This window comes from Haematobia irritans, chromosome 3 (assembly GCF_050003625.1).
Source record: "Haematobia irritans isolate KBUSLIRL chromosome 3, ASM5000362v1, whole genome shotgun sequence".
NCBI classification, from domain to species: domain Eukaryota; kingdom Metazoa; phylum Arthropoda; class Insecta; order Diptera; family Muscidae; genus Haematobia; species Haematobia irritans.
The window spans coordinates 29,800,315-29,822,972 of NC_134399.1; the positions used below are offsets into that span (position 1 = coordinate 29,800,315).

At 30.4% G+C, this 22,658-nt stretch overlaps 1 protein-coding gene and 1 long non-coding RNA gene across 2 annotated transcripts in view; one reads left to right on the forward strand and one right to left on the reverse strand.

Moving 5' to 3' along the window:
- The window catches only part of LOC142229502 (mitochondrial 2-oxodicarboxylate carrier), a 50,776-nt gene that overhangs the window by 14,499 nt on the left and 13,619 nt on the right, over positions 1–22,658 (reverse strand). The window lies entirely within an intron of this gene.
- LOC142229503 (uncharacterized) lies at positions 11,002–11,582 on the forward strand. Its single transcript, XR_012720420.1, has 2 exons — positions 11,002–11,249; positions 11,317–11,582. It is a non-coding gene; the product is annotated as an uncharacterized LOC142229503 (long non-coding RNA).

The following is a 22,658-nucleotide window of genomic DNA, read 5'->3' on the forward strand; positions in this document are numbered from 1 at the left end:
ATGAAAATGGCCGTAAGCCAGTTAAGTAATTGACAATAGTTAGCTTTAAAAAAAATCAATTGAGTTTTGCAATCAACATCAATTAAATTTTTAATTGAATCAATAAAAAAATTAAAAATAAATTTGGTAATGAGAACAAGTTTTTAATCAAGCATTTGTTTATGCCCAAATAAAACTGTGATTGATACAATCATTTTCGTGATTGAAGACATATCAAATAATTCAACATTTCAATGGGTCTTAAAGGTATCTTTACTTCAATTTTCAGATTCTTTGGCGCTCGGAATCAATACCACAATCATTAGTATATAGCCTAAATCTATATCCGTATATGCTTACAATTTAGCTCTTGCAAAGAAGTATTTTCCAAAATTTTCTATAGAAATAAATTATGACAACATTTTCTATAGAAATAAATTTTGACAAAATTCTCTATAGAATTAAAATTTTGACAAAATCTCTATAGAAATAAAATTTTGACAAAATTTTCTGTAGAAATAAAATTTTGACAACATTTTCTATAGAACTACAATTTTGACGAAATTTTCTACACAAATAAAATTTAGATGTAATTTTCTATGGAAATAAAATTTTGACAAATATTTCTATGGAAATAAAATTTTGACAAAATTTTCTATAGAAATACAATTTGGAAAAAAATTTCTATAGAAATAAAATTTTGACAAAATATTCTATAGAAATAAAATTTTGACAAATATTTCTATAGAAATAAAATTTTAACAAAATTTTCTATAGAAATACAATTTTGACAAAATATTCTAACGATATAAAATTTTGACAAATTTTTCTATAGAAATAAAACTTTGACAAAATTTTCTACAGAAATAAAATTTTGACGAAATTTTCTATAGAAATAAAATTTGGACATATTTTTCTACAGAAATAATGGGTCTTATTTAATGGGTTTTATTACATTTTAATTAAATAAATGTACTGTGCGGCGTTAATAACCTGTATATGTGTTGGAAATACATTTCTTACTATGTCAAAGAGTCTCCAAAATATATTCGAGGTTCAATGAGTAAAACACCAATGTATTCTCTCGTATTCGTAAGAGCTTAACAGTTGATTTAGCATTCTATTAAATAATTCACTAATGGGACATTGATTAGATTGTCCCACTTGAAGTAGTTATGAAGATTGCCATCAAACAATACCAAGATAATTCTGTTTGTATTTCAAAATAAACCAAAAGGCAGAGGAAAAACTTTGGAGACACGCTCCATGAGTTGACAAGCGTCACTCCTTTGTGTTTTGACAACAGATGTGGATTTACAGTCGGTATTTGAGACGATAGGAAATCTGGTATGTTGAGGTTTTGTTTGAGGTTCAAAAATGGCCTAATATCACTTCAGACGAACGAATTCTATGGAGATTGGATGGAGTATAGACTCAATTAATCAAGTATCTTAATTTTTTGTCTATTTTATTATTTTGTTGAAATTGTATACCAATTTGAAAAAGTTTTTATTTTGCTCAGCAAACTAATGATTTTTCTAACCAGAGCAAATTGACTTTTCACCGTAGCAAAAATCTGCAATTTCGGATCCAGGCCTTTGGATATGAAAATAACAAATAGCTTTGCATTAAAAAAATACATTTGCAATGTAGGAGCATTCACTTAGGGCAGTTCATGCATATGATTTATATTTAAAAAAATATTTGGCAAATTATGTATTTAGTTATAATTCCACTCATATAACTTAGGATGTACACAGAAAAAAATTTCCGTAGTTAAACTAACGCTAAATTTAACTTATTTTTATTGAAAAAAAAAATTATTTGCTTGTAGTTAACATAAATTTTATTATTTTTTCGAAATTTTCCACAGCTTAATGAAATTTTACTTTTTTTTAAGTATGTCTCAAAAATTTTATAAACTAAACGTGAGTATAAAGTTCAATGACCGTACACATAAGTTCAATATGAACGAAAACAAATGAAAATTTTCGTACGATTCCTAAAAATAGTAAGAATGAACTACTGTATGAACTACTTTTAGTTAATTTTTTCTTCCATGGGATGATGTAATATCGTGAACTGCAGTTAAAAAGTACAACAGGGCATTAAAATTTCCTGTTTTTTACAACGCTTTGTGGAAATCTCAAAATGTGGAGTAAAATTTAGTTAAATTTTCGTGCGGGGCAGTTCATTCTTCCTATAAAACAGTTCACTTTTTTTCGGTGTAAAGGGTATTAGAATTTAGTATTCTAAACAGGGTTGATACAGTTGGTAGAATTCTACCAAAAATGGTAGATTTTTTTTACTGGTTGGCAGAATTCTGAAAAATTAAATTTTGATAAAATTTTCCACAGAAATAAAATTTTGAGAAAATTTTCTATAGAAATAAAATGTTGACAAAATTTTTTGTAGAAATAAAATTTTGACAAAATTTTCTATAGAAATACAATTTTGACAAATATTTCTATAGAAATAAAATTTTGACAAATATTTCTATAGAGATAAAATTTTGACAAAATTTCCTATAGAAATACAATTTTGACTAAATTTTCTATAGAAATAAATTTTAACAAATATTTCTATAGAAATAAAATTTTGACAAAATTTTCTATATAAATACAATTTTGACTAAATTTTCTATAGAAATAAAATTTTGACAAATATTTCTATAGAAATAAAATCTTGACAAAATTTTCTGTAGAAATAAAATTTGGAAAAATTTTTCTATAGAAATAAAATTTTGACAAATATTTCTATAGAAATAAAATCTTGACAAAATTTTCTGTAGAAATAAAATTTGGAAAAATTTTTCTATATATAGAAAAATTTTTCCAAATTTTATCTCTATAGAAATATTTGTCAAAATTTTATTTCTATAGAAATATTTGTCAAAATCGTATTTCTATAGAAAATTTTGTCAAAATTTTATTTCTATAGAAATATTTGTCAAAATTTTATTTCTATAGAAAATTTAGTCAAAATTGTATTTATATAGAAAATTTTGTCAAAATTTTATTTCTATAGAAATATTTGTTAAAATTTATTTCTATAGAAAATTTAGTCAAAATTGTATTTCTATAGGAAATTTTGTCAAAATTTTATCTCTATAGAAATATTTCTATAGAAGTAAAATGTTAACAAGATTTTTATAGAAATAAAATTTTGACAAAAAATTCTATAGAAATAAAATTTTAACAAAATTTTCTCAAAATGTGGAGTAAAATTTAGTTCAATTTTCGTGCGTGGTAGTTCATTCTTCCTATAAAACAGTTCACTTTTTTTCAGTGTAACAGATATTAGAATTTATTATTCTAAACAGGGTTGCTACAGTTGGTAGAATTCTACCAAAAATGGTAGATTTTTTACTGTTTGGCAGAATTCTGAAAAATGAAATTTTGATAAAATTTTCTATAGAAATAAAATTTTGACAAAATTTTCTATAGAAATAAAATTTTCATAAAATTTTCTATAGAAATAAAATTTTGACAAAAATTTCTATAGAAATAAATTTTTGACAAATATTTCTATAGAAATAAAATTTTGACAAAATTTTCTATAGAACTAAAATTTTGACAAAATTTTCTATAGAAATACAATTTTGACTAAATTTTCTATAGAAATAACATTTTCTATAAAACTAAAATTTGGACATAATTTTCTATAGAAATAAAATTTTGACAAAAATTTTTATAAAAATAAAATTTTGACAAAATTTCCTATAGAAATAAATTTTGACAAAAATTTCTATAGAAATAACATTTTGACAAAATTTTCTATATAAATAAAATTTAGAAAAAAATTTCTATAGAAATAAAATTTTTACAAAATTTTCTATATAAATAAAATTTGGATAAAATTTTCTATAGAAATACAATTTGGAAAAAATTTTCTATAAAAATAAAATGTTGACAAAATTTTCTATAGAAATAAAATTTTGAGAAAATTTTCTATAGCAATACAATTTTGACAAAATTTTCTATAGAAATAAAATTTTATATTTATTTAGTTCGGCTTGAGGTCATATGAATAAAAACAGATGTTGTTGTTTTTTTAGTTGTATTTTTATTTCAAATTATCCAATATTTCGAAACATCTCCGATGTTCGTCTTCAGGAAATTTTTTTAAACAGAAAACATTTTACACATTAATAAACAAAAATATATATCATAATCCATAAATATTGATAATTACTTTTAGAAGTAAAGAACAATGAACTTATTTGCAAACGAGTAAATTTACAACTAAAGGCTAATTTGATTTTCTATATTTTTGTACAATATTTCTATAAATATGTGCACAATGGTCTGTATCAGTCTTAAAATTCATCCGTTTTTCTGTAGGTACATTTATAATATGTAACATCTCCAGTGTAAATCTCCTCTTATAGTTGGTTTCTTGCGTCAAAATATCTACATCCTTAAGATTTGGCTTATGTCCTGCTAAAGTGCAATGTGCTGCAAGTGCCGTCGTTTGCTCCAAGGGCTTGTCAGTGGATTTCTGATCAGATTTATGCCCTGAGATTTTAGTTTTTAGTTTGGTTTTTGTTGTACCAATATATACTTTTCGGCAAGTATCAGATTCTTTCCCATCGCATTTTATCCTATATACTATGTTCGACATATCATCTTTCTTGATTTTGGATTTTGTCTTACTGAAGAATTTATTTACAGTATTGTGAGTCCTTTGTGCAATTTGAAATTTGTCCTTATTAAACATATTTGATGATTTGAATCTTTCTGTGAATCCGGGAATATATGTCAAGGGTTTGTACAAATATTTCTATAAAAATAAAATTTGGATAAAATTTTTTATAGAAATAATTTTTTTACAAAATTTTCTATAGAAATAAAATTTTGACAAATTTTTCTATAGAAATAAAATTTTGACAAATTTTCCGACAGAAATAAAATTTTGACAAAATCTTCTGTAGAAATAAAATATTGAGGAAATTTCCTATATACATTAAATTTTGAGAAAATTTCCTATACAAATAGAATTTTGACAAAATTTACTATTGAAATAAATTTTGACAAAATTTTCTATACACACAAAAAATTTTTTTTTGATTTCAATCACGAAAATCGCGGATTCAATCATTTTTTAATTGAAATGTCTTCAATCACGAAAATGATAGTATCAATCACCCATTTTGATTGAAAACCAACACGATTTTCAATTAAAAATTTAATTGACTTTTGTCACGGAATCAATTAATTGTGTGATTGAAACAATAAAAAACGTGATTGATTTTTAACATAAAATTCAATCACAGTTTTAATTGAATCAATTAAAATTTTAATTAATTTCGCGACAAAAAACAATCAACTATTTGATTCATTCAATTAAATAATTAATTGAAATTGGCTATAAATTTCAATCAAAAAATTTATATATTGCGACCCCAAAATCGTATTTAATTTTATTTGAAATAAAAGGAAATATGTGTTTTTTATAAAACATATTTAATATTTTATTATTTTTTGAATTATGCAATAGACAAATAAATTTGGTTCTTGTCATTTGTGGTTTGTTCTAACATAACTTACAAATACAATTACATAAATTATATAAATCATTATCTTCCTTATAATAATAACCATGTTAGCATGGTCCTTCTAATATGTAGATGCGCCTAGATTTCCAATAAATCAGCAGCCTGTAAGCTAAATTAGTTTTTCTGAAAGTAAACAGAATAATTCGAATTTAATTTTGTTAAATTAAAAGTTAATTTTGTTAAACATTACCTGCATAGAATATCAAGTTCAATTCTTAGTTCCAGGTTGCAGATTTCTTCTTTTGCAGTTGTAGTCTTTTAGCATAAAAAGGTGTATTAAGGAGCTCGGTAATTAAATTTTAGTAGCAATTCCTTTCCAAAATTTCCGCACATTGAAATCGTCTATTAAAATTTGAACCAATCATAGACAAAAATAATGGGAAAGCAATGTAATATTTGGTATTATATTGATGATACTTTGCAAATTCTAAAAATAGAAAAAATATATAAATGGGAAATACATATTTTTATTATTTTGGGATATTTTTCATATTTTTAAATCCAAAAGAAAGAACTTTTTTACCATTACATAATTCAGCTCATTAGTTTATATATCAGATATACTGCTCTCTACTTGGGTTCAAACTGAAAAAGGCAGGTAAAACAAAAATACAATTTAATGCCAACGCCACTTCGCAATTTCAAGGTGAATCTTCCAACAAACCCATACCGCTCTTGGTTTTAAGAAAACTAGTAGTGAAAAAAAATATAATTTTAAAAGATCAATACGGTACCCACTTTTTTGTTGCAAACATATTCTTACATATTTGATAAAATGATGGAGTTGATTGGTCAATTTCACGAAATAAAATTGGTTACTAAAATAAATGAATAAAAAATATATTATTTTAGTCCGTTTAATGTAAACAGGCTTCAATGGAAAACGGTATTCACATTTCACAATTTTTTACCTTCAATAAACGTATATTGTTTTCCATTTTTACAATACCACAAAACACAAACACAGGTAATTTCAAATGCGTTCCGTCATATATTTTTTTCAAACCTTTAGCACGTGGCCATTTGTTGTTGCACACTTTATTTATTTCAACCCTTTGCTATGATTTGTCGTTGCGTTCAAAATATTCATGTACACATTTTCAATGCAGCAGACAGAATGTCGCCAATCATGTTTTTCAATTTACGCGAAAAACAAAAACCCAACCGTTCGTTACAAGTTACTTCTACAGACTGATCTCTCCATCATACATTGTTGAATAACTACCCATTCTCTTGTTCTCTTTTCGCTCTTTCCATTGCTCAAAATTATTCAATTTCAATCACAAAGGTGATTGGATCAATCACATGTGTAATTGGAAACGGAAAAAAATTCAATCACGTTTGTAATTGAAAATTATTTAATAATATTTATAAAATATTAATTGATTCAATCAATTTGTTAATCAATTCGGAAATAATTTTCAATTACAAACGTGATTGAAATTTTTTCCGTTTCCAATTACACATGTGATTGATCCAATCACCTTTGTGATTGAAACTGAATAATTTTGAGCAATGGAAAGAGCGAAAAGAGAACAAGAGAATGGGTGTTTATTCAACAATGTATGATGGAGAGATCAGTCTGTGGAAGTAACTCGTAACGAACGGTTGGGTTTTTGTTTTTCGCGTAAATTGAAAAACATGATTGGCGACATTCTGTCTGCTGCATTCAAAATGTGTGCATAAATATTTTGAACGCAACAACAAATCATAGCAAAGGGTTGAAATAAATAAAGTGTGCAACAACAAACGGCCACGTGGTAAAGGTTTGAAAAAAATATGTGACAGAACGCATTTGAAATTACCTGTTTGTGTTTTGTGGTATTGTAAAAATGGAAAACAATCTACGTTTATTGAAGGTAAGAAATTGTGAAATATGGATACCGTTTTCCATTGAAGCCTGTTTACATTAAACGGACTAAAGTAATATATTTTTTATTCATTTCTTTTAGTGACCAATTTTATTTCGTGAAATTGACCAATCAATCCCATCAACTCCATCATTTTATCAAATATATAAGAATATGTTTGCAATAAAAAAGTGGGTACTGTATTGATCTTTTAAAATTATACATTTTTTTTCACTCCTAGTTTTCTTAAAACCAAGAGCGGTATGGGTTTGTTGGAAGATTCTCCTTGAAGTTGCGAAGTGGCATTGGCATTAAATTGCATTTTTGTTTTACCTGCCTTTTTCAGTTTGAACCCAAGTAGAGAGCAGTATATCTGGTATATAAACCAGGGATCCGGAGCGGTCCATTTTTTTCGCTCCGCTCCGCTCCCGCTCCGGAGAAAAAAAAATCGCTCCGCTCCGAGAAAAAAAAAATCGCTCCGCTCCGCTCCACGCTCCGCTCCGCTCCTCTTCGAGAAAAATCGGGCGGTACATATATATGGGAGCTATAGCTAAATCTGGGAAAATCGGGCGATACATATATATGAGAGCTATATCTAAATCTGAACCGATTTGGATGAAATTTTGCAGACTTGAAGGGCGACGATCCGTTTGAAAAAAAGCACAGCGTGACCCCATTTGTCGAAATCGGGCGATACATATATATGGGAGCTATATCTAAATTTGATCCGATTTCTTCCAAATTCAATAGCGTTCGTCGTTGTGCCCAAAAAAACTCCCTGTACCAAATTTCATCAAAATCGGTTAATAATTGCCACCGGAATCCTGTGAACAACAAATACATGGACAGACGGACGGACACCAAGCGCTAGATCGACTCAGGAGGTGATTCTGAGTCGATCGGTATATATTTTATGGGGTCTAAAATCAATATTTCTGGTAGGCACATTTTTTGGCAGATCAAATTTATTATACCCTAACCACTATGTGGTTTAGGGTATAATGACTTTAAAACAATGTGTTGAAACATTTTATTAATTTTGAAGATTTTTTCAGAAATATTAAATCCATTTTGACTTCAATAAAACGAAATTTTCATTCATGTTAGGATACACATTTTTATGTCGAATCACTTAGCTATAAGGACAAACTGACTTCATTGAATAGTTTAGAGACTTTTAGACAAGGAAAAAACTTTATATCAGAGAAATACGTCTTCTATTCTAAGCAAAATTCGTATTCGTATTTTAAGCATGTGAAATATTTGGCCTCCCGACAATATTCTTTGCGGTGCACCATCTACTATTTAATATGTGATAGAAACCAAATTTATGAAAATGTACCAAAATGGACCAAATTTAAAAATTAGAAATCTTTTGGACCAATTTTGGTCCGATCGGACCAAAACGGCAACGCTGATTGGAATTGAAAGTCTATACACAGAGTAGAAGTAACTACTCTCCGAAAGTTTTTTTTTGTTTTGCAACAGACGTAGAGAAAAGGTTTTGTAATATTTGATGATTTGACTTAAAAATGGGTATCTTAACATGAAACAAAAAATTTATAGGCTAAGGTCAATTTGACTTTAATAATTCAGAAAAAATCTTTAAATTTAATGAAATTGTCTTTAAATTTGTTATCTTTTTGCATATTGACTACAAAGCAAAAAATCGTTCAAATATAGGACATGTTTTTCAAAACTTTATTTTAAAGAAGTTTTTTACTTCAAACATAGCACAATTTCTACTGGAAGTCGAGTCCTAATTTGGAAAATAAAGTTGCCGTTAACTCGTTTTTAAAGGACTTTGATAGCATATGAAGAAAAAAAGCTGAGAAAGCGAAAAATTAAAATTTGCTTCCTAGAAGCAAGTACACAAAACCTAAATTTAAAAGAGAATTGTGGTTTAAAAGTGTCCTTGATTGTATTCTCCGCTTCTTTGGCTCGGAATCAATACCAAATTTTTTAAAGTAAAGACAAAATCTTTGGAACCGAGTATGCTTTTTTTCAGTGTATGTTTGCAACAACCTCCACCGAAATCAGTCCGTGGTATACCAACGAATATTCTTACTCAGATCTAGTGTTACCTAATTTCGCTTTTTTCCCCTTTATTGTAAAAATACATTTTCGAACAGCGTTTTTAAGAAATGTTCGTTCTCAAAAAAAGTAGATAACATGCAATAATACAAATCAAGTCATTAGTTTTCAATGTTAAAAAAAAAATAAAATAAATGTATATGCGCACATTTTTCAACCAAAATTGAAACTATCCATAATTTTAATTAAATTTTCGAGAACTAATATCAGAAATAAGAGAATGCTAGGGTATAGTACAATAGTAAAGCAAATATGAATGTCCTTACACTGAAAAAACGCATGCCCGGTTCCAAAGATTTTGTCTTTACTTTAACAGTTTGGGTATTAATTACGAGCCACAGAAGCGGAGAATACAAGTAAGGATACTTTAAAGACGCAATTCTCTTTTAAATTTGGGGGTTATGTACTTGCTTCTAGGAAGCAAATGTTAATTTTTATTTTTTTTTAGATTTTTTTCGTCAGTTGTTATCAAAATCCTTTAAAAACGAGTTAACGACAATTTTATTTTCCATATTAAGACTCGACTTCCAGTAGAAATTATGCTATGTTTCAAGTAAAAAGCGTCTTTAATATAAAGTGTTGAAAAACTTGTCTTATTTTTTAACGATTTTTTGCTTTGTAGGCAAGATGCAAAAAGGAAACAAATTTAAATACAATTTTATTAATTTTAAAGAATTTTTCTTAATTATTAAAGTCACGTTGACCTTACCTCAAAAATTTTATCTTTCATGTTATGATACACATTTTTAAGTAAAATCACTTTATTATAAGGACATTACAACTTCATTCAAAAGTTTATTGACTTTTGGACAAGGAAAAAAACTTTATTTTAGAGAAATGCGTCTTCCATGTTAAGCAAAATTTGTAGTCTTATTCTAAGGACATGAAATCTTTGACTTCACGACAATATTTTTTTCAGTGTAGAAAACTAAAAAATTAAATATAAATAAGATCGTTTAATTGCATTTATTTGGCGTTCATTACAAACATCTTTGTAGTAATACGGGATGAAATTGATCGAAAGTACTGTTGTTACTTTTACAACACATACTAGAGATATATTTTGACATTTGCCGTTTTTGAAAACAATTACTAAAAAAACACTTTGTGTTTTCCCCAATGTACGTACGTACAAAAATACATATCGTACATTTTAAACGTTTACTCACTCTACGATAAGTACTAAGTAATTTCAAATTTACACATTTCATTCAAGTAATATTTTATTCGGAGCGGAGCGGTTTTTCATTTGGAAACCGCTCCGCTCCCGCTCCGCTCCGGATTTTAGAAATGCCGCTCCCGCTCCGCTCCCGCTCCGGCAAAAACAGGGCTTGCTCCGCTCCGCTCCACGCTCCGCTCCGCTCCGCTCCGCTCCGCTCCGGATCCCTGATATAAACTAATGAGCTGAATTATGTAATGGTAAAAAGTTCTTTCTTTTGGATTTAAAAATATGAAAAATATCCGAAAATAATAAAAATATGTATTTTCCATTTATATTTTTTGTTCTATTTCCAGAATTTGCAAAGATTCATCAATATAATACCAAATATTACATTGCTTTCCCATTATTTTTGTCTTTGATTGGTTCAAAAAATTTAATTGGTTTTAATAGACGATTTTAATGTGTGGAAATTTTGGAAAGGAATTGTTACTAAAATTAAATTACCGAGCTCCTTAATACACCTTTTTATGCTAAAAGACTACAACTGCAAAAGAAGATTATAAATCTGCAACCTGGGACTAAGAATTGAACTTGATATTCTATGCAGGTAATGTTTAACAAAATTAACTTTTAATTGAACAAAATTAAATTCGAATTATTCTGTTTACTTTCAGAAAAACTAATTTAGCTTAAGGGGCTGCTGATTTATTGGAAATATAGGCGCATCTACATATTAGAAGGAACATGCTAACATGGTTATTATTATAAGGAAGATAATGATTTATATAATTTATTTTTTCACCCTATAGTTGTTATTGATAGTAATTGTATTTGTAAGTTATGTTAGAACAAAACACAAATGACAAGAACCAAATTTATTTGTCTATTGCATAATTCAAAAAATAATAAAATATTAAATATGTTTTATAAGAAACACATATTTTCTTTTATTTCAAAAGAAAAAAACTAAATACGATTTTGGGGTCGCAATATATAAATTTTTTGATCGAAATTTATAGCCAATTTCAATTAATTATTTAATTGAATGAATCAAATAGTTGATTGATTTTTGTCGCGAAATTAATTAAAATTTTAATTGATTCAATTAAAACTGTGATTGAATTTTATGTTAAAAATCAATCACGTTTTTAATTGATTCAATCACACAATTAATTGATTCCGTGACAAAAGTCAATTAAATTTTTGATTGAAAATCGTGTTGGTTTTCAATCAAAATGGGTGATTGATACTATCATTTTCGTGATTGAAGACATTTCAATTAAAAAAATGATTGAATCCGCGATTTTCGTGATTGAAATCAAAAAAAAATTTTTTGTGTGTAGAAATAAAATTTTTACAAAATTTTCCATAGAAATAAAATGTTGACAAAATTTTGACAAAATTAGATAGATTTTTGGTAAACTTTTCTTCAAAGTTAAATAGATTATATATGGCACTATTGGCAACCGTGACTCTAAAATATTCTGTCTTTTTTCGCTTTTCAAAAAAAAATGTCTGTACCCTCTAAGACATTTTTTGTTTCGCTAATTATTCGTTACATTCCTACTTGAAATATTACCGGCAAACCATTTACTTAATGACAAAACTAACCAAACAACTGAACAAATCGCCAATTCAAAACAATTTTCAGCATCGTACATATTACATGATAGAAGTGTGTCATATTTTCAAATGCAATCATATGAGTGAACGCATATTGATTGTGTATGGCCCCCACATTCGGTTATTTTTACACCTTGTACTCGATTTACTTGGATATTTATAGAAAAAATTACAATTGCGTTAAAACTTACTTGCAAAACAGAGCTTCCAAAAAAGTAGTTTGGATCCCCAATTTGTGATCCGGAAGTAGTGCAAACATGAATCATCTCCAATGTATTTTACATGCCATAGGACGGAAGTACTTCATTTTTGGATCCTTTGCATTGCTTTAGAAGTTGTGCCTTGGAAGAACATTTGGATGAAGAAATTAAAAAAAAAACTAAAAAAATTTGTTTCCAATTTCACTTTTTTATTTTTTTTTCAGTATTTTTTGTTACACTTTTAGCATTTTTTTACAAATTGAAAAACTTCTTCGGTTCCATCGGGGGTTGAACCTAGGTCTGTTGGCACAATAACAGAACGCCTTAGCACACTCATGAGTTTGCCATTGAACTCGATCCATCAAAATGTCTATTCAAATCTTTGTGATATGAACCTAATATGACACCACGGCATGACATTCCAACTACTTCCTGCGATGTTCTTTATTATTATGAATGAAAAAATAAGGAACGCTAGTTCAAATCTCACCAGCGGAAATATTTTTATTAAATATTTTTCCAGAAAACTATTTTTTTATGTTATACATCGTTTTTATTTTTTTTTTTTCTCAGCATATATTTTTGATAAATATATTTTTTCCCTTAAAAATCAACAAAAAATTAAAAATTATCGTAATTTGCAATACCTTCTCAAAAGAACTTCCATGGAAGTGAAAAAGTCAAACGGCACAGGTTCCAATCCCAGCGGGGATGATTTTTTTTATACCCACCACCATAGAATGGTGACGCGGGTATAATAAGTTTGTCATTCCGTTTGTAACACATCGAAATATCGATTTCCGACTATATAAAGTTTCTTGATCAGGGAGAAATTCTAAGGCGATATAAGCATGTCCGTCTGTCTGTCTGTTGTAATCACGCTACAGCCTTCAATAATGGCGCTATCGTCCTGAATTTTGGCACAGATTCGCCATTTGTTTGCAGGCAGGTCAAGTTCGAAGATGGGACCAAGTTTTGATATAGTCACCATATAAACCGACCTCCCGATTTGGGGTCTTGGGCTTATAAAAACTGTAGTTTTTATTCAATTTGCCTGAAATTGGAAATCTAGAGGTATTTTAGGACCATCAAAAAGTGTACCGAAAATGGTGCCTATCGGTCCATGTTTTGGTATAGCGCCCATATGGACCGACTTCCCAATTTTGCTTCGTGGGCGTTTAGAAAGTGTATTTTCTATCCGATTTGCCTGAAATTGGAAATCTACAGGTATTCTAGGACCATAAAGAGGTGTGCCGAAAATGGGGTGTATCGGTCCATGTTTTGATATAGCCCCCATATAGACCGATCTCCCGATTTTACTTCTTGGGCTTCTATAATCCGTAGTTTTAATCCAATTTACCTGAAATTTGAAATCTAGAGGTACTCTATGACCCTAAAGACGTGTACCGAAAATGGTGAGTACCGGTCCATGTTTTGATATAGCCACCATATATACCGATCTCCCGATTTTATTTCTAGGTCTTCTAGAATCCGTAGTTTTTATCCAATTTGCCTGAAATTTGAAATCTAGAGGTATTCTAGGACCATAAAGACGTGTGTCGAAAATGGTGAGTACCGGTCCATGTTTTGATATAGCCCCCATATAGACCGATCTCCCGATTTTACTTCTTGGGCTTCTAGAATCCGTAGTTTTTACCCAATTTGCCTGAAATTGGAAATCTAAATGTATTCTGGGAATATAAAGAGATGTGCCGAATATATTGAGTATCGGTAAACCGGCTCTCCGATTTGGGGTTTAGATTCTAGAACTACAATTAAATGTACTGAATACTGTGTGTATCCTTCCATGTTTTGGTATAGCCCCCATTACACCGAACTCCCGATTTAACTCCTAGGGTTTCTAGAAATTGTAGTTTTTATCCGATTTGCCACAAATTGAAAATATACTGGCATTTTAGACACATAACAAAGTGTATATGATTAAGTTTTATCGGTCCATTTGATAGGCCTCCATATAGACCGATTTCACTTATTGAGGGTATGGTCATGAAAATTGCTTGAAACTGAATGCAAAATTTCCAGATTTTACTTCTCGTAGTCATTTTAATAATTTCAAATTTCAAATCAAGGCGTTATTTCATCATTTTCTTGCACTTACAAGAGATGTTTATGATTCCTCTAAAACTCAAACAAAAAATGGTTCTTATAAATTCAGAATCTGATCTAGTCTTCATAGGTAAAATCTTTACATTTATCTGTGGGAAGGGTTCTGTTTGAACTGATCTGCTTGGGAAAATATCTGTCATCAAACTCTCCTGAAATTTTCAAAGGAAACTATTATATTTGATTCATGATGAAGGGTATTTAAAATTCGGCCCGGCCGAACTTATTACTGTACATACTTGTTTTTAATTAGTTATGTATTTATTATTTTTAACTTTTTTTGTTAATTTTCTATTCTTTTTTGCGAAATGTAATTGTCGAAAACTTAAATTTTCACTTAAAACGGCCTAATTCCGTACTTTCTAAGACTTGTCCAAAAGAAATGTTTGTGGAACAACTTCCATTGTTTTTTTTTTTGCTGGGGCATATAATGAAAGTATAATATAAAGATAGCTGATACGAAATGTTTCCAAGTTAGGACTAGTACATATTGTTTATAGCCGAGAGACTTCGAAAGGCGATTTTTACTTGCGAACAACTGCCCCAAAAGGCAGCAATAGAAAGGTTGTTTTGCATGGCATCGTTACAGGTGATGAAAAGTGGATGCAATTATGGTTATTACGGCCATGCCTCAACTTCAACATAAAAAGAATGTTATTCGCGAAAGTTCAAGCGTTAAATTAATTGTGTTTACTTACGGTATTTATTTTTGTATAAATATATCGTTTCCATTAACAATCAACAAAAAATTGTTAATTCTCGTAACCTTCTCAAAGAACGTCCATGGAAGTGAAAAGGTCAAACGGTACTGGTTCAAATCCCAGCGGAGATAAAATTTTTAATTTTATTGTTTTTGTTTTTTACTCTTTTTTTATTGGTTTTCTATTCTTTCTTGCAAAATTTAATTTGCAAAACTTAAATTTTCACATAAGACTTGTCCGTCTAAAAGAACTGCATGGAAAGATGGAGAAGTATTTGTGGAACAACTTTGAAGTTTTTTTTTTGCTGGGATATAATAATAGTCTCATTAACTTTAGGAATTATAAATTTTAAAATTTTATTTAAATGCATTATACTAGCTCATAAAATTCCGCTTGGAAAAACTGGTCAATTGGATTCCAAAAAAACTGAAGGGTGTGAATAAATCTTTTGTTTCTCGTATAGTGTTGCCAGTATTTTTCTGGCTCTTGTCCCCAAATTAGGACGCTTTCGTCCACAAAGATCCTCAATTTAAATTAAAATTCCTTACAAAAATCCTCAAAAAAATGTTGACAAGTTTTTATAAAAAAAAAAATAAATAAATAGACTCTGCGGTAGAAAGTCAGTATTAATTTAAAATTTTAAAAAAATTATTGTCATACTAGATTACGAGCTGCAATAGGATCTAGATTTCGAAACACATCACCAAGTGTTCAAAAACTGAAAAGAGGAACCATATTCATCATTTCTATATTTATGGGATATATCGTTCAAATCAGTGATAAACGCCGATGAGAGGGCAATATTAAGGCCCGAGTCCTCACGATATGATTTCAGAATTGTAGAATAATGTATTAACCAAGCTGAGTAAAATTTGAAATAGAATCCGGTGTCTGTTTCTAATCCAAATGTTTCCTCTAAACCCTTTTGAATCCTTTTTGAATAATGTAGAAATAAATAGAATTTCATGTAAATCATTATTGTAAACCTAGTTAATTATCTAAACCGATTGCGATATCCCCAAATCAAAATTCTCGTTTACTGCTTTCTCTTTTTCAACCAACTTTCTGCTGATTTAGAAGATTAATTTAAATGGTAAATGAGGTATAAGTGTATTGTTCTGTTTGCATACATGTACCTATAAAATGTAAACGATCTAGCCTTCAGTGGTTAATGTCTCGGAATAAATGAACTTCTAATATTAGAATTGGTTACGTGTATTAAAAACTTTAATAGAATAGAATATTATAGTTGTCATTTTTTTCCATTAAATTCCATATCATATAAATATGTGAATTCGTGTAAAGACATTGGCAAGTAGTTTAACGTCTATTTTATTACTAAATCCCAAATAGAATACAAATGTGATTCTGTACCGCTGGTGGGTGTAACATGATCCTACACTCAAAAAAAGTTTACTTGGATCCAAAGATTTTAAGCTTCCCTTAAGGATTTTGGTATTGTTTAAAATAAAGAAATCTTTTAGCAACCTATTTGGCTTTAAATCTAGAACCAATAAAATTAAAATTAGGATACAGATCTCATTTTTCAAATTTTCATTCTCTTTGCGCGGTTTATTAATAAAGGTACGTTCGTACAAAAAAATCCAGTTTAAAACTCTAAATTATAACGGATGCTTCAAAATAAAAAATGTTTCCTTAATTCCAAAAAAACTTTAAACCAAAGATGCTAAATCCACAAAATAAGTCTTAGCCTATATTTGTAGGGTTTTATCTTAAATCAAAAGCTTCAACATTTCAGATTATTTAATGGCGATTTCTTTAAATCAAAAATGCGTTTCTTTACTGTAAGGAAAAATTACCTCAAGAAGAAACTTCTATGAAAGACTGTCATCCACAATCGAATTACTTGGGTTGTGGTAATACTTACCGATGGAAGAAATTTGCTCCTCCAAGAGGCTCCAAAACCAAATCCCGGGATCGCTTTATATGGGGGCTATATATGATTATGGACCGATATGGACCACTTTTGGCATGGTTGTTAGCGATTATATACTAACACCACGTACTACTGGGGATCGGTTTATATGAGGGCTATATGTAATTATGGACTGATATGGATCAATTCCTGCATGGTTGTTAGAGATCATATACTAACACCACGTACTACATTTCAATCAGATCGGATGAATTTTGCTCTTCCAAGAGGCTCCGGAGGTCAAATCTGGGGATCGCTTTATATGGGGGCTATATGTTATATGATTATGGACCGATATGGACCAATTCCTGCATGATTGTTGGAGACCATATACTAACATCACGTACCAAATTTCAACCGAATCGGATGAATTTTGCTCTTCCACGAGGTTCCGGAGGTTAAATCTGGAGATCGGTTTATATGGGGGCTACATATAATTACGGACCGATACGGATCAATTCCTGCATGGTTGTTAGAGACCATATACTAACACCACGTACCAAATTTCAGCCGGATCGGATGACAAAGTTAATATACCCCCATCCTATGGTGGAGGGTATAAAAATATTGAATATATAGAAAATTTGTCAAATTGTCAACATTTTAGTTCCATAGAAAATTTTGTCAAAGTTTTATTTCCATAGAAAAATTGGACAAAATTTTAGTTCTATAGAAACCTAAAAATTTTTAATTTTATTTCTATAGAAAATGTTGGCAAAATTTTATTTCTATAGAAAATTGTTGACAAATTTTATTTCTGTGGGAAGGTTTGTCAAAATTTTATTTCTATAGAAAATTTTTCCAAAAATTTATTTCTATAGAAAATTTTGCTAAAAATTTTTTAGAAAGCTAATTTGTTAGCTTTCTAAAAAAAAAAAATTTCGTGTTGTTGCATTACTATGTAACAAAACGAAATAATAATAAGATTAAGGGACTTGTAAGTTATATGAAAAGATGATGTACAGTGGGAGAAAAGATGATTCAATTTGTAAGAGGAAATTTCCCAAATGTTTTCTCCATAAGGAGTTAGCATAAAGGACCCAAAATTGAGTTATCTCTCCCAGCCAGATCTATACTAAAGGCTGTGGAAAGGTTCATTCGCCCGAACCGAAACATGTACAGTTCAGGCGTGTATAGATTTGTATCTGGCGTTTTCTTTTCAATGGCTCTATTAACCATGTTCCTTAATCTATATCTGTCCATAAAGCTCGAAAAATAATTGTATAATTAGATAAAAAAATTTTTCTATAGAAAAACTTATTTCTATAGAAAATTTTGTCAATATTTTATTTTTATAGAAAATGTCAAAATTTTATTCCAAAAAAAAAAATTGAAGTACCGCTTAGATGGAGAGGAATATTTTAAAAATTCTACCAAATAATCAAGAATACTACACCCAGAGAAGGACTATCTACCATTTTTGGTAGAACTCTACCAAGAGTGGCAACCACGCTTCTGAGTCGATCTAACAATGTCCGTCTGTCTGTGAACACATTTTTTGATCAAAATATTGAGTTTGGAAGAAATCGGTTGAGATTTAGATATAGCTCCCATATGTATATTTCGTTCGATTTACACTCATACCAAAGTTTTACTCCGATTGTGTACAGGGTAGAGGTGTGCACGTGACACGAAATTGTCGTGACTCACGAAAATTTTCGTGACTCACGCGTGAGTCGTGAGTCACGCTCATGGCACCGGCGTGAGTGTACGTGAGCGTGATTAACAAACCAAAATGTCGTGCGTGAGCGTGAGTCACGAAAATATTATCTTCGTGAGTGTGCGTGAGTAAAGATTTACGCTCACGAAAATAATCCCGCTCACCAACATAAAACGCTTAAGAGTTAAATTCATTTACAATTTTAGTGACACCTGGGATGTTAAGAGTGTAATAACGCTCTCGATTTTAATAATGCTCATATTTTCAGACACGTCGCTAAGGTAAATTACTCAAAAAAATGTTCGTGAGTCACGACATTTTTCGTGAGTCACGATATTTTTCGTGAGTCACGACATTTTCGTGCGTGAGTGTGCGTGAGTACAAATTTTCTTTTCGTGAGCGTGCGTGAGCGTGAGTCCTACCAAACAATATCGTGCGTGAGTGTGCGTGAGTAAGATTTTTCCGTCGTGAGTGTGCGTGAGCGTGAGCAAAATATTACTCACGTGCACACCTCTAGTACAGGGAGCAGAATTAACATTCTTACTACACATGCCAAATGTGGTCAAAATCGGTTCAGATTTCCATAAGTTTTGCCAGCCTATAAACTCAGGTCAAAATTTCTCTCCGATTTACTTGAAAATTTGCACAGAGATAATAATTAACATTTGTGAAATGTGTGTTAAATTGGCTCAGATTTAGACAAAGCTCCATACATAATATAAGAAGGCTTTAGATGTAAATATTTCCAATATTTTTTACTAACAGTGTGCTCCGCCCCAGGGCATTAGCGTATTTAAATTTTAACTCTAGAAAATTTGTTCAAATCGATTCAGTTTTAAATATATGTATACGGGGACATAAAGCTTTGTAACATATAACAGGTTGGCTGATAAGTCCCCGGTCTAATAAAGAAAAACACATTTTTTTGCAAAATGCGTTTTTATTATTCAACATAGCTCCCTTCAAGGGCGACACAACGATTATAACGACCTTCCAATTTTTTGATACCATTTTGGTAGTACTCCTTCGGATTTGCCTCAAAATAGGGCTCAGTTTCGGCGATCACCTCTTCATTGCAGCCAAATTTTTTTTCCCTGCAAGCATCCTTTTGAGGTCTGAGAACAAGAAAAAGTCGCTGGGGGCCAGATCGGGAGAAAACGGAGGGTGGGGAAGCAATTCGAAGCCCAATTCATGAATTTTTGCCATCGTTCTCAATGACTTGTGGCACGGTGCGTTGTCTTGGTGGAACAACACTTTTTTCTTCTTCATATGGGGCCGTTTTTCCGCGATTTCGACCTTCAAACGCTCCAATAACGCCATATAATAGTCACTGTTGATGGTTTTTCCCTTCTCAAGATAATCGATAAAAATTATTCCATGCGCATCCCAAAAAACAGAGGCCATTACTTTCCCAGCGGACTTTTGAGTCTTTCCACGGTTCACCGGTCGCTGTCCAGTCAGCCGACTATCGATTGGTCTCAGGAGTGTAGTGATGGAGCCATGTTTTATTCAATGTCACATATCGACGGAAAAACTCGGGTGTATTACGAGTTAACATCTGCAAACACCGCTCAAAATCATCAACACGTTGTTGTTTTTGGTCAAATGTGAGCTCGCGCTGCACCCATTTTGCACAGAGCTTCCGCATATCCAAATATTGATGAATGATACGACCAACACGTTCCTTTGATATCTTTAAGGCCTCTGCTATATCGATCAACTTCATTTTACGGTCATTCAAATTTATTTTGTGGATTTTTTGATGTTTTCGTCGGTAACCACCTCTTTCGGGCGTCCACTGCGTTCACCGTCCTCCGTGCTCATTTCACCACGGTTGAAGTTTACATACCAATCAATTATTGTTGATTTCCCTGGGGCAGAGTCCGAAAAGTCATTATCAAGCCAAGTTTTTGCTTCCACCGTATTTTTTCCCCTTCAGAAAACAGTATTTTATCAAAACACGAAATTCCTTTTTTTCCATTTTTTTTCACAATAACAAAAGTTGCTTCACAAAAGACGCTCTATCTCACAAACTAATTGACTTACAGGCGTCAAATTTTGACACGAATCCTTTGAAGGTTGGTACTATATAAAAATAATATGCATTTAATACTAGCGACACCATTTATGTGTCAGACCGGGGACTTATCAGCCAACCTGTTGTAGCAACCAACAAATTTGAAGGATTTGATATGGTATTGAACACGTAAATCTACAAAGTGGTTCAGCGTATAAAATGTATTTTTATGTTCATATTATGATGGGGCCTCTGTGTAAGCTTATGTCATAATTTAGTTTATTGACAATAGTATCCAATTGGTCTAAATTTCTTTTAGACTACTAAAATTCTAACGTTTGTCGGTATGCAACTGGAATCAAATGTGAAATTTAGAAATTTACATCGGTCCATTTTTACCCGGAGTCGGAGTCGAGGCTGATGAAAAATGCTGGAGTCGGAGTCCAGCGAAATTGGCTCGACTCCACAGTCCTGCTTTAAAGGAACAAATTTGAGTTAAAAATTGCAAAAATGTCTTTAGCGGCATACGAACGTCATGATGGGCTCATTTGTGGTAAAATGTATACATTTTTAAAACCTATAGGCCAGCCCGTGGACAAACTAGGGACTTAAAGGAAAACACCTCAATTTTCACAGCTTTATGTTGATATCTTTATCCATTCAAAAGTTGCAGAATAATTTCCAAAAAAAAAAACGGTTTGGAACCACTGTGCTTCAATGCAATGATACACCGGATAACTCTTACAAATTGGGTATCAAGTGCAAAAGAAAAACATGCCTAATATAATATTAGTTTGTCTGTAGTTTCAACATGAATTGGTATCACGTCAATTGTCGAATCCAGTAAATATTTACAAGTACAATGGCCAGATTTCGTCAATACGAAAATATTTTCGTTATTATAAATACACTGATTATTAATCTTTATGTATTTTTTGTTGGTGTCATTATTTTGATAAACATACGCCGGCTATGATAAAGATAACATTGGCTTTTCACTTCCAGACCAAAGACAATACAATTTAACAGGCTAATACGCATAGTAGACTGAACGACAGACGGAATGATGAGCAAAAAGTCCAGGGTAACAAAGACATCTACGTTGAGGCAAACTGACAACTTAATGTGTCTGCGAAAATTATCAGCTATTATAGAGTGAGAAAGTAATTCGTGCATACAATAATATAATTAATCTAGACCAAACAAAAAACATTAATATTTCTTGAATAAATACAGTTGCTTGTAGCCTAAGATAAAGAGAAAAAAAATATATAGGAAAATAGATTACACGGAAGATATAATGAAAATCTTGTGTATGTATCGCAAAATATGTTACGATGGAAAATTTGAATTGCAATGACAGTTTGACGCACCTCACCACTTGCCAATTGTTGGAAAGTGTAGCTGTTAAATGAAATATTTTCTTTTGCCTTGGAAAACAATGTGATATCCTATATGACCAAGTTAATAACGCGAATGTGTCTATTGGAAAAATAATTTCCGTATTTCACTTTAGCCGAGGAAATTGTGATTGGGTCAATTATTAGTTTATGGACTGTTTGGTATTTTATTTAAGATCTATTCAACTGACACACACTTCAAATTTCTAAATCATATATCAGTTTTTTATTTGTATTATCTAATACTATTATCTAGTACTACACTGTTAGAAAAATATGTTTTTCATATGCTCCGATATAAACAAAAAGTGTTTCGGACACGATTTTAAACCACAATATATTTAAGTGCGAACAT